The sequence below is a fragment of the Diabrotica virgifera genome, chromosome 7 (genome assembly GCF_917563875.1).
Source record: "Diabrotica virgifera virgifera chromosome 7, PGI_DIABVI_V3a".
Classification (NCBI taxonomy): Eukaryota; Metazoa; Arthropoda; class Insecta; order Coleoptera; family Chrysomelidae; genus Diabrotica; species Diabrotica virgifera.
In genome coordinates, this window is record NC_065449.1 from 109,626,466 (window position 1) to 109,640,660 (window position 14,195).

Here is a 14,195-nt window from a genome sequence, read left to right on the forward strand (position 1 = left end):
GAAAATTTCGTTGTTTTACAGAATTATTACCACTTTAAGAGGGTATTAATCAAGTTTGAAAAAATTTATTTATTACAATACCTATTGTATTTTAGAAATGAAATAAACAACTTCTTTTTAAAGAAATTAAGAAAGATAAAAAAAACGTAATACAAAAACCGAAAAATATCAGTTCAAAAAATGTTTGTACAAAGTAATCAAAACTTTTTCTGTGTAAGTTACCTTAAATACATTTAACTACAAACGAAAAAAAATGTTATCTGATTCAGGTAGATAATTTATGAAAAAAACCTTTTTTTCGTAAAATTGATAATAAAATAGTTATCATAATTATTGTAATAAAATGATATTGGTTATATCCGTTACTTGAGAAAAATCTGCACTTATTTTTTTTTTAATTAGAAATATGTAATTATATATTAAATCAGTTTTTAATTCCAAACAACTTTTCATAATAACAATTTTCGATATTCTGAAATTTAAAGGTACTTTACTCTTGAACGAAATTAATTTTTTTGACATACCTCGTATAAAATTGATAAAAATTGATATCTGATGATTGAGTTTTAGATTTTAGACCATGTAGAGCATTTTATGAAGCATAACTTTTTTTCGTAAAATTGATAAAAAAGTTTCCCATATGGTTATTAGTTACGCAGAGATACTACTGTAGAAGAGCTTTTTTTGCATTTTTAAGTTGTAATGTCACATTCGGATTCAGCATAATCAAAAATATAATAGAAACATTTTTGATCAAAGTAAAATGATGAATTCAACAATATTTTTAAAATTAGTCAAACAAAACAAATTTTGTTGTTTAAACAATTAGTAAACAAATAGCGGCTAAATCTGTGAGTAGAACTTTATACTTTAACATATACACTCACCGGTACAAAATTCCGCCACTTAAAATTATTGATGTTTGACAATTTATAAATTTATTCTTGTACTTCGATTTTCACGATCTTGTATCAGTTTGTATGTACATTATATTTATATCATTTGTTATTATACCGGTAACAAAAAAACTTTGCTTAGATGGCATTAAACGGGGCTGAATTGAAGAGCTGATTTTGTTTCATAGTCTTTACGTATTATCCTAGAGGTATCCCTAAAATTTTGTTTTTGGAATTAACCAAATATATTTTTTCTTGTAAGAGCTGCACAATTTTTTGTCAATAAAAACACTGATTGACTCATAAACATAAATATCTGGATTGTTAAGATTGGAATGGGCCCGCATGCAGCCCAGATCTCAATCCTATCGAGCATTTATGGAATGAATTGAAAATAGCTATTCGCCAATATCCTAGGCCTCCAGAAGATTTGGTACAGTTATGGCCCTGGTAGAGGAATATTGGGCTATTCCCCCGGTAAGGATAAAGCATCTTATTTATTCGATGCCAAACAGGTTGCGAGCAGTCGTTGCGAGAGGTGGATATAGAGAGAGTGAAGAAAGAGGACTTAACCTCAACATAAATAAAACAAAGTGGATGCTGGTCAGTAAAACTCAAACGTCTGCCAGACAATTAAAAATAAGAAACCAACTAATTGAACACGTTGACTCGTATATATACCTTGAAACAGTCGTCAACTCAAAATGGAATCAAACAACCGAAATACGATCTAGAATTGAAAAGGCCAGAGCAACATTTAACAACATGAAATATATATTCACCCATTCCGACATATCTCTCCCACTAAAAATACGGCTGCTAAAGTGCTATGTATTTCCAGTCTTGCTATATGGCGCAGAGGCATGGACACTGACGGAAACATTAATGAGAAACTGGAGGACGTATCTTCAAAATATCCTGGACGACTCACATCATCAACGATCAACGTAGAGGTACTGCGCCGAATGGGAAAACAAAAAGAAATCTCTTTTACAATTAAGAAACGGAAACTTGAATACCTCAGTCATATTATGAGACATGATAAATATCATATACTACGCTAGAAAGCAAACGCGGACCCGGAAGAATAAGACACTCATGGCTTCAAAACTTACGCCAATGCTTTGGACTAACATCGATCGAGTTATTCAGGAACGCCGCAAACTAAATTAAAATTGCTATGATGATAGCCAACGTCCGTAACGGACAAGGCACATGAAGAAGAAGAATTTAATTTTGTTTTGTGTTGTTAATTTTACAGCGTTTGTCTTTACATATCAATGTCAATACAATTTCAATAGATTTACCTACAAACTGATGCAAGAATCTTGAAAATCAGAGTAAAAAATAGTAAAGTTATAAATTGTCATACTTAATCAAAAATTTTTAGTGGCGGAATTTTGTGCCAGTGAGTGCATATAAACTAACAAAAATAGTTGTACAAAAATTTTTCCGAAACAATGCAACTTTTCGTTCTATATTGACTCCCCTAGTTGGGGAACATAAATAAGAAAAAGGCGAAACATTTTCTTTTATAATTTTAATAAAATTTTATATTTTATTCGTGATATCTCGGCTCACTTTATATCGATTTCTAATTTTGACACAATATAGTATTAGTACGGGAGCTGGCATTGTTTTTTCGTAGTAATTTTATGTCGAATAGAATTTTTTGTCTTTAATTTTTAAGCGTTTTTGACACTTGCTGATTAAATTATGAGGTATTCTAGTACTAAAAGATACTCTTCCATTAAGTCGGTAAAATGCACCGTGTATTTTTGAATTTATTTCAAATTTTTTTCAGATTTGAAAAACTAAAACTTTTAAAATCAATTTTTACAGAACACGGTGCATCCTACTTAAAGCAAGGATAACTTTTAGTACTAGAATAACTCACAATTTAATAATCCAGTGTCAGAAATGGTTGAAAGTTAAAGACAAAAAAGTTATGCGATAAAATAACTGTTGCTCTACCCAAAACGGGCGCCTATGACCGGTACTATAAATTCATAATTGATGCTTTATTTTGAATCGCTTTATCTCTGAAAACTAAATAAGCGTACCAGTTTTCATTTTTCTAAATAGAAGCGTTCTGCAGATATTTAAGAAAAACTAATTCGATGAAGCCATCTTCAAAGAGCTCTAGCTCCTTTAGGAAGCATCTTCGGACTAAGTGAATTGGGTTAAATTGTCCTAAAATTATCTAAAGAATCTCCAATTTTCGTTTGTCGGGAGAGTTTCTGGACACCCTGTATAAATTACTAATTGAACAGACAACAAAATAAAATACATAGGAACTAATAAGTTTAAGCTGCTGCATGTGAACCCCAAATATAGATAAATTCGACACACCCATCGAACAAGGTTGTAACTCAAGTTAGACCTTTTTTCAGATTTCAACACAGGCGAATTCAGCAAAAAATTGCGCACACACCAATATAAACGACATTAACGACGTTTAATTTTCAATACTTTCGCTAATACTCCATTGAAAAAAGTTGTGTTTTAACTGACGTGTGCCATTTTAGCTTGAAAATGGCGGTGACACTGGATACTCCCTATGTTAAATATTTACTTTCTTTATACTTGACGATTAACAAGGTTTTTAAACGAGTTACAACTTTGTGGCACGTATGCTTAATTTAAAAATTATTCAAAAATATGGTGCATCTCATAAGTCAATTTATCGAAATAAAAGTTAAAAAAGGATTTACGGACCTTTTTTCCTTTTTGATAGTTGCGGTGGACAAAATAAATATAGAATAGTTTTTGCTACGTACTTCTATGTAGTGAAAAATTTAACACTAATATTACTTACACATATATTTTTGGAAATAGCACATTCATAAAACGAGGGTGATTCTGCATGCCCTTAAAGAAAAATGGAAAAGACATTAAGTCGTATATGCTCCACACCAATGGATAACCATGATGTACATATTACTATAGTAAAGCATCAACCAAATCTAAATCCGTAACTAAAATAAATCAGAAGCAAATTATAAATTTTAACCTATTTAAGGTGACACATGTTAAGTTTAAGTAGATTATTAATAGTAAAAGAGTAAAGTAATAAAACAAAATGGTTTAAACTGAAATATTTAGAGATACACAATAAAAATGCGAAACATTTGAGACATTTCACAATTTTAACCTTTTTGCCTTAACACGTTCGCACCTGACTACCACTATACTGGTAGTTCGAGTTTTCCGTAATATACTGACTACCACTTTACTGGCTCACAACTCTACTAATTTCAATGCTTTATATATTCACACAGACCAGGAGTAAAGAAACGAGATGTAGACGCCGTATATGTATGTAGTCTCTAATATTGTAATCTTTGCCAGTATACTGGTAGTTCGTTCCTAAACAATATTATCGACACATTTAGAACACGTGAAAATTTTAAGGTTATATGGTGATATTGGTGAATTTTATTGATGAAATATGGATAATACAAATATTCCAGGGTAAGAAATATTGAATATCATTTATAGAATAGGTCATAATAGTGCTAGCAATAAAACAAAATAATTTTGGTGTAATATTTTAGTGTTATTTAGTTACTCATTAAATAAAAGCACAATGTGCAACTAATTCCACTTTCGATCATTTTATTATTACTTTTCTTTAAATTACTTTAAATGTAGTTCGTTCTATGAACATAAACCTCTCAATCTTCAGTTAAATTTAGCATTCTTAAATTTTGTTCACTTTATTTAGTTACAAGATTTTTTTTATTGTCCCATTATAAACATTTTAATGTTTCTTGAACGAATAAATAATATTGAAATGTTTTAATTATTGTTCTTAAAAGTATTACAATATTTAGATGAAAAATAAAGTTATATACAGAGTGGTTCAATAGTTTGTGCATTACTAATTGTTTTCTTTTTGTTTTAGCCCAAGTGGTATGAAAAAACCTAGATTTTCAAAGTATGTTAGTAATCGCCCGTTAACAGAACAAGAATTGCAGATTGAAGCAAATAAAATAGAGGCAGAATGTTCCGATGATGTCCCAGAAAATTCTAGTGAGTCCGAAGATGATTTTTCTGACGATGATTCTATAGTTGATAAAACTTATCTTAGCGAAACTAGTGTGAATAGTTCTGAAGATACAGAGTCCGATCAAAGTGAATCTGGGGATGAACAACAGTTTGATCTAACAGATGTACCGAATATTTGCCATAATAAGACAACAAATCCCACTATGACACAGAAAAAATTTACAAAATACATTTCAGATGAACATTATGGTTGGGGTGAAGTAGAAGAAGATGTAACAGAATTTGATTTTACTGGAATGCCGTCTATCAATGTAAATCTTCCGGCCAATGCAAAACCCATAGATTATTTTAATGTGCTTTTCGACAACGATATAATCAACACAATTGTATGTGAAACTAATAGACGACCCACTGTATTCACATCTACAACACTTCAACAACGAAAAAGAAGTGTATGGAAAGAAGTTTATAATGAGGAAATCAAAAAATTCCTAGGTTTGTGTGTTTTGGGAGGCATCGTAAAATTTCCCTCCCTTGCCAAACAGTGGAGCAGGAAAAGTATTTACTACCACCCTATTTTTGGAAGAACTATGGCCAGCGATAGATTTCTAGGGATTTTAAAAATGCTACGATTCGTAGACCATACTGATGTTAATACTGAGGACCGTCTTTACGAGATTTGGACTATTTTGGACGCAGTTCTAAAAAATATACAAAATTGTCTATACCCTAATAGAGAGCTCTCCATTGATGAGGCCATGATCTTGTGGCGTGGTCGTCTCATCTTTCGACAATACATAGCCAGCAAACGTCACAAGTATGGGATTAAACTATACGAACTCACTACACACGATGGATATATATTAAATATTATTGTATATACCGGAAGAGGTACATTGAAAACGGCGGATATTGTCAAAGAGTTGACGAAGGATTATTTCGGAAAAAGTCATGTTTTATACATGGATAATTTCTACAATAGCGTAGATTTGGCGGAAACCCTATTCAAGGAAAAAACACACGTTGTTGGAACTCTACGAGAAGACAGAAATGGAAACCCTAAGGACATGTTAAAAAAGAAGCTAAAGAAAGGAGATGCTGTATGGAAACGTAAAGGGCCCGTATTGGTTACCAAATGGAAAGATAATCGTGATGTCAGAATGATCAGCACAAAGCATAAGCACGTTATGACTGAACCCGATTGTGTGCTTGACTAAAATAAGCACATGTCTGGGATAGATCGAGCAGACCAGATGTTGTCATATTACTCGGTACCAAGAAAAACTCTTCGGTGGTATCGAAAATTGTTTTTCCATCTATTAGACATATGCATTTGGAACAGCTTTTACATCTACAAGAGAGCATCGAATAAGAAAACTTCCTTTTTACAATTTCGTGAGAGCATAGTAATGGACCTTATCGACAATAACAAGGCTATTCAGGTACAAGCCACTGCAAACAACATGCATTACCCAGAACAAGTTCCGGTCACGGAAAAAAATAAAAGTGGTATGTTACGGTGCCGATATTGCACTAAGCAAAATGCCCGAAAAAGGTCGCGTTATTATTGTCCCAGCTGCCCCGACTCACCAGGACTATGCATAGTTCCTTGCTACAAATTGTTCCATACACAAGGCAAACAATAAATTTATTTATTATAGTTTTTTAGGATGATACTTATGTTTTTTTTGTAATAAAAAAAATTATGACCAATTTTTTTCCCAATTATAAAGCGATTATTGTTGTTTATTTTATCTAGATTAGCCTGCCAGTATACTGGTATTCAGTATATAGTTAAACACGTACAATTATATCCTGACTACCAGTATACTGACAGGCTAGGTAAACAAAAAAAAAGTTTAAATATCTATATACTAATCCATGTGTCCGAGTTTTAATCCAATATTCCTTTTTTTACCTAAAAACTCATATCCGTTTCTGAGGAACGTCTAGTGGTAATACGTTAGGTGCGAACGTGTTAATCTAACGTGGAAATACTTCATTCTAGAAGATGTTCTGAATTAGAACGAAAAGTTTTGCACGACATTTTATAAAGTTTTTTAATAAACGATTTTATACCAGTATACAACTTGAAGTTTTTACTTCTGTATGAGTTTTTTAAACTATGGTATACAGCCAACTATTGGACTTTTCCATTGATTTTAAAAAAATAACAGTTAATAAACCTTAAAAACAGAAAGGCACATAACGCTAACAATTCTGGTCGATACCTCATGAATTTAGTTGTCGACCAAGTGAACGGTATGCACAAATGCACAGCGCAACATACGAGACACGATATTATTGTTTAATATAGACTCTGTGACGTTTTGGGGTGGAATTTTCTTGAGAGTAAGTACGGATTTGGTGTCTACGTGGAGACTATTTAATAGGCCAGGGTAATAAGACAAAAATATACCCTGTTCGTGACAGTTCAGCAGCCAGGGTACTGAAGCGTTTTTTCGACAGGTAATACCTATAGGAACAAACTGTAACTATTTCCTGCGTAGGATCTGGCGGCCATTTTTATTTATAAACAATTAACTGTCAAATAATGGCATTTTTCCTTTTTTTTTTCAAATCAATGGAAAACAGTGAAACTTATGATTTTTTTATTACAAATATCTTTGAGATTATGGAAAAAGCTTTAAAATGACATAGTACAAAGTTTGATATACTCATTTATTGCTAATATAATTGCGAAAAAAGGTCGGAATTGCAAAAAAATATATTTTCGCAATAACTGTTGTAAAAATTAGTGTACAGGTTTGAAATTTTTGTCAAATGAGGGTTCTTTGGTGCTTAATATGTGATAAAAATTTCAAAGCGATTTATTTAATTGTTTAAATTTTATTCGAATTGTTTATCCCAGAGAGCATTTTTTTTGCAATAACATAAGTCAGAAAAAAATGACGTTAGAACCATTCCACAGGTGTCAAATGGAAGAGCATGAAATATATTTTCAACTTGGTTTAAAAAAAGCGAATAAAAATGCATTTATTAGTAATAAATAATTATGCAAAAGTACCGTAAATATTTCCTTATAAACTTTTTGGATAACTTTTTCCAAAAAAAATAACTTTTTTACCCTGTTTTAAGTGCACAACTACCAAGTAATGTTATTTATATCATAATTGATAAAAAATTGTAATAAATATATATAATTTCTTATATAACAAAATAAAAAGTTTATAAGGAAAGATTTACGATACTTTTGCATAATTATTTATTACTAATAAATGCATTTTTTATTCGCTTTTTTTAAACGAAGTTGAATATATAGCTCATGCTTTTTCATTTGACACCTGTGGAATGGTTGTAACGTCATTTTTTTCTGACTTATGTTATTGCAAAAAAATGCTCTCTGGGATAAACAATTTAAATAAAGAAAAAGAAAATAATCGTTTTCGTTTTGATTCAATTCGAGTCTCTTGCCATCCTCTGACACGGTGTTTCTGGATCTTTATCCTTTATCAAAGAGGCTATTGCAAGTAGACTGAATTGAATCAACTCGAGACGAAGAAGAACTGCATCTATTAAAATATCTGCAGTATATTGTGGTTAGACTGTCCTCTAACGGGGAATGACAAAATAAATAAAATAAATTTCGACCACAAGTCAGGATTCTGTTAACCGAGATACTATAGTATCAAGCGGCGCCGCTAGGAGGAGCTTCTCCAACAATGCGTCTCAGAATACTTTAAGAACACTTGGTCATTTTGTACTCTAAACCGAGTAAAGCATGAAAAAGAAAAAGAAAATAATCGTTTTCGTTTTGATTCAATTCGAGTCTCTTGCCATCCTCTGACACGGTGTTTCTGGATCTTTATCCTTTATCAAAGAGGCTATTGCAAGTAGACTGAATTAAATCAACTCGAGACGAAGAAGAACTGCATCTATTAAAATATCTGCAGTATATTGTGGTTAGACGGTCCTCTAACGGGGAATGACAAAATAAATAAAATAAATTTCGACCACGAGTCAGGATTCTGTTAACCGAGATACTATAGTATCAAGCGGCGCCGCTAGGAGGAGCTTCTCCAACAATGCGTCTCAGAATACTTTAAGAACACTTGGTCATTTTGTACTCTAAACCGAGTAAAGCATGAAAAAGAAAAAGAAAATAATCGTTTTCGTTTTGATTCAATTCGAGTCTCTTGCCATCCTCTGACACGGTGTTTCTGGATCTTTATCCTTTATCAAAGAGGCTATTGCAAGTAGACTGAATTGAATCAACTCGAGACGAAGAAGAACTGCATCTATTAAAATATCTGCAGTATATTGTGGTTAGACTGTCCTCTAACGGGAAATGACAAAATAAATAAAATAAATTTCGACCACGAGTCAGGATTCTGTTAACCGAGATACTATAGTATCAAGCGGCGCCGCTAGGAGGAGCTTCTCCAACAATGCCTCTCAGAATACTTTAAGAACACTTGGTCATTTTTTACTCTAAACCGAGTAAAGCATGAAAAAGAAAAAGAAAATAATCGTTTTCGTTTTGATTCAATTCGAGTCTCTTGCCATCCTCTGACACGGTGTTTCTGGATCTTTATCCTTTATCAAAGAGGCTATTGCAAGTAGACTGAATTGAATCAACTCGAGACGAAGAAGAACTGCATCTATTAAAATATCTGCAGTATATTGTGGTTAGACTGTCTCGAATAATATCTTAACTGTGGTTAGACTCGAATTGAATCAAAACGAAAACGATTATTTTCTTTTTCTTTTTCATGCTTTACTCGGTTTAGAGTACAAAATGACCAAGTGTTCTTAAAGTATTCTGAGACGCATTGTTGGAGAAGCTCCTCCTAGCGGCGCCGCTTGATACTATAGTATCTCGGTTAACAGAATCCTGACTCGTGGTCGAAATTTATTTTATTTATTTTGTCATTCCCCGTTAGAGGACCGTCTAACCACAATATACTGCAGATATTTTAATAGATGCAGTTCTTCTTCGTCTCGAGTTGATTCAATTCAGTCTACTTGCAATAGCCTCTTTGATAAAGGATAAAGATCCAGAAACACCGTGTCAGAGGATGGCAAGAGACTCGAATTGAATCAAAACGAAAACGATTATTTTCTTTTTCTTTTTCATGCTTTACTCGGTTTAGAGTACAAAATGACCAAGTGTTCTTAAAGTATTCTGAGACGCATTGTTGGAGAAGCTCCTCCTAGCGGCGCCGCTTGATACTATAGTATCTCGGTTAACAGAATCCTGACTCGTGGTCGAAATTTATTTTATTTATTTTGTCATTCCCCGTTAGAGGACAGTCTAACCACAATATACTGCAGATATTTTAATAGATGCAGTTCTTCTTCGTCTCGAGTTGATTCAATTCAGTCTACTTGCAATAGCCTCTTTGATAAAGGATAAAGATCCAGAAACACCGTGTCAGAGGATGGCAAGAGACTCGAATTGAATCAAAACGAAAACGATTATTTTCTTTTTCTTTTTCATGCTTTACTCGGTTTAGAGTACAAAATGACCAAGTGTTCTTAAAGTATTCTGAGACGCATTGTTGGAGAAGCTCCTCCTAGCGGCGCCGCTTGATACTATAGTATCTCGGTTAACAGAATCCTGACTCGTGGTCGAAATTTATTTTATTTAATTTAAATAAACTTTAAACAATTGAATAAATCGCTTTGAAATTCTTATCACATATTAAGCACCAAAGAATCCTTATATGACAAAAATTTCAAAGCTGTACACTAATTTTTACAATAGATATTGCGAAATTAATTTTTTTTTGCAATTCCGACCTTTTTTCGCAATTATATGAACAATAAATGAGTATATCAAACTTTGTAATACGTCATTTTAAAGATTTTTCCATAATCTTAAAGATATTTATATTAAAAAAACCATAAGTTTCACTGTGTTTCATTGATTTGAAAAAAAAAGGGGAAAAATGCCATTTTTGACACTTAATTGTTTATAAATAAAAATGGCCGCCAGATCCTACGCAGGAAATAGTTACAATTTGCTCTTATAGGTATTACCTGTCGAAAAAACGCTTCAGTACCCTGGCTGCTCGAGTGTCATGGGAAAAACCTTATTACCCTGGACTATAAAGAGCGAGAGGTATATTGCACAGAGAACTTTCTGTAAACACTTTGTTCCTTTCGCAGTATATATAGGAAATAATTTCATCTTAGTGTATGATAAGGCATGGCCTCCTTACGTATTGGTTATCGTCAGTTAAAACACATATTTAAGATTAAAACCGTCTAATTTATTTATTGTTAAACATGTCAGAGAAACTAAAAAAAAAAAATCAAATGTTCACAAAATATTAGGCTATAACATAATTTCGATGTATTTCAAACTTTTTTTTTAGTTAAAACACTCATGTTAAAGAATAAAATCGTCGATTTTTTTGTTTTTAAAGAAATCAGGGACATTCACAAAACAAAATGTTCACAAGACATAAGACTATATCGCCGGTCCGGAAGAAGAATGACGTAACTGCAAATTTTGTCAATTCCTGTTTATTGCGGAATTAACTTTTAAAATACTGTATACAGATGATACAAAAGCGACAGAACCGTAACTATGTGCTGAACCACTACAGGTTAGTTGCGTCTTTATTAAAATATGCACCATTTTAGACCTTGTTTCAGATGAATAATGACGCAACTGTAAATAGGGTTGAAAAATGGGAGACTAGATTAATATAATGAAATTAGGACCAATAGTGATGAAAATAAAAGCCATCGCTGTAAGATTAAACGGCATACAAAAATTTTAAGATCAAGAATGACGCAACTGCAGATACGGTTAAAATGGGGGGATTAAATTAAGATAATGAAATTCGAACCAATAGGGATAAAAATAAAAGCCATCATTGTAAGAATAAACGCCATACCGATGCTTCTGGACGATGTGGTGAGACCGCTCCTGTCTGAAAAAAATTTCTGATTCGGTTTCTTTGTGAATTCCTATTCAAAAATGTCCCATTTAAACAAATCTGAAGGGTGCCGGGCGGAATTTTTGGGCAGAAATTGTTTAAACAATTTTTTTAAATAAATACAAAAGATCATGTTTTTTTGCTCTGCAACATATATTTTTAGATTTTTTGGGTCAACCTAAACAAGAAAGGTATCTTGTAATTTTTCTCAAAAATTAATAGTTTTGGAGTTAAAGGCGATTTAAAATCTGAAAAATTCGAAAATACGCATTTTCGAGGCTTAAAAACTCATATTTAAATTAGTATTTTTGAGGCTGCCAGATACATAGATTGAAGACTAACATTCAGCTTCAAGATTCTGAAGAGTTATTGCGTCTAACTTTAATTTATACCGTTGTTTTTTAATTGTTAAATATGCGTGTTTATCCGATCTTTTCACCGGTGCGGCGGCGCTCCATTTCAAATATCTCCTATTACCATCCGAAAAATATTTTTCCTAGATTCTTTGAGGCATTCTAAATAAAATAAGTTTCTTGACATTTTTCTCAAAAGTTAATAGTTTTTAAGTTATAAGCGATTTAAAATCCGAAAAATTACAAAAAACGCATTTTCTGATTTTAAATCGCTTATAACTGTAGAACTATTAACTTTTGAGAAAAATGTTAAGAAACTTGTTTTATTTAGAATGTCCCAAGGAATCTAAAAAAATATTTTTCGGATGAAAATAGGAGATTTTTAGGAGAGGATGAAAACGGAGCGCGCCGCACCGGCAAAAAAATCGGATAAACACGCATATTTAACAATTAAAAAACAACGGTAGAAATTAAAGTTAGACGCGATCACTCTTCAGAATCTGGAAGGTGAATACTTAGTCTTCAATTTAAGTATCTGGCAACCTCAAAAATACTAATTGGAATATGAGTTTTTAAGCCTCGAAAATGCGTATTTTCGCATTTTTCAGATTTTAAATCGCCTATAACTCGAAAACTATCAACTTTTGAGAAAATTTACAAGATACCTTTCTTGTTCAGAATGACCGACAAAACTTAAAAATATATGTTTCTGAACAAAAAAACGTGATTTTTTGTATTTGTTTAAAAAAATTGTTTAAACAATTTCTGCCCAAAAATTCCGCCCGGCACCCTTCAGATTTGTTTAAAGGGGACATTTTTGAATAGGAATCCACAAAGAAACCGAATCAGAAATTTTTCCAGACGGGAGCGGTCTCACCACATGGATTAATTGTAAATATTTAAAAATAGTTTTTTTAGCTCTCTCCTGGGAAATTTGGCTTTTTGCAGTTACGTCATTCTTATTCCGGACCTACGATATTACGATTTCGATGCTCACACTTGTACCTTGTCCTCCCTACAGGGTGTCTCAAACTTAACTTAAGAAAACCATTTCTTTTCTTCCGCCCGGTATAAGTTCAAAAAAGAAGTTTGAGCAAACCTTTCTTCAACTTTGTAAATACCAAAGAAAAATCTAAAATAATACTAAAAACAGTTAGCTGAATCCGTTCATGAAAAAAACAAGTATGAAAATGAGCATAATTTTAGGTGATGAATAACTTTTGAAACTATGTTTAGTTACTTGTACATTACAGAAGTTTCTTCGTTACTTAGTCATTAAAAAACTATTCTACTGAATATTATGTTCTTTAGATAGAATCTAATAGGCTTTTGTCATTTTACGGAACTAAGGAGAGATGTTGCAGATTTAAGTTGTAAAGGAAGATTGATAGTTGTATAGTTTTCGAGATGGTTGTATATTTTTCTTTGCGAAAGATAATGTACCTAGATTTCTTTATTAACTCAGTGGACCGGATCGGTAAATAGACATCAAAGGGTTGAATTTCTGGTGGAGCAGTCATGATGAGGCCTTGCTGAAAAGACATGTAGGTATTTACGAATTATGCAAACAGTTTCTAAAATATATAAAGATTGAAGGAAATCTTGAATACTTCATTTAAAGATTGAAGGGTTAATATTCCGTGATCTTTGAAGTAACTTCTGCAATCTGTTGTTCTTCTGAGGTCAAACAGGTATCTTATTGCTCTTTTGTGTAATTTAAAAATAAAATCAGATTGGCAGCTATACTAAAACCCCAAACACAAAGACTATATCAAAGATGGGACTCGAAAAAAGAAAAATATATTATTTTAGAAGATGCTAAATTGATTTCCTTCGAAACAGATCTTATAGCATAGCAAGCTGAGGCGCGTTTCTTACTTAAAAATTCGATACGAAGGGACCATTTGAGGTTGTTGTCTAAAAAAATACCAAGAAATTCTACAGAATCAAAGGTAGTGATTTGGCTAATATTAACCCGGGAGCAGTCGCGCCGTTAGAAAAAACATTTTATCCTTTTCCCTGAT

At 32.3% G+C, this 14,195-nt stretch overlaps 1 protein-coding gene across 1 annotated transcript in view; it reads left to right on the forward strand.

The window, feature by feature from the left end:
* LOC126888815 (uncharacterized) overlaps positions 1-14,195 on the forward strand; it is a 52,374-nt gene that overhangs the window by 6,661 nt on the left and 31,518 nt on the right. The window lies entirely within an intron of this gene.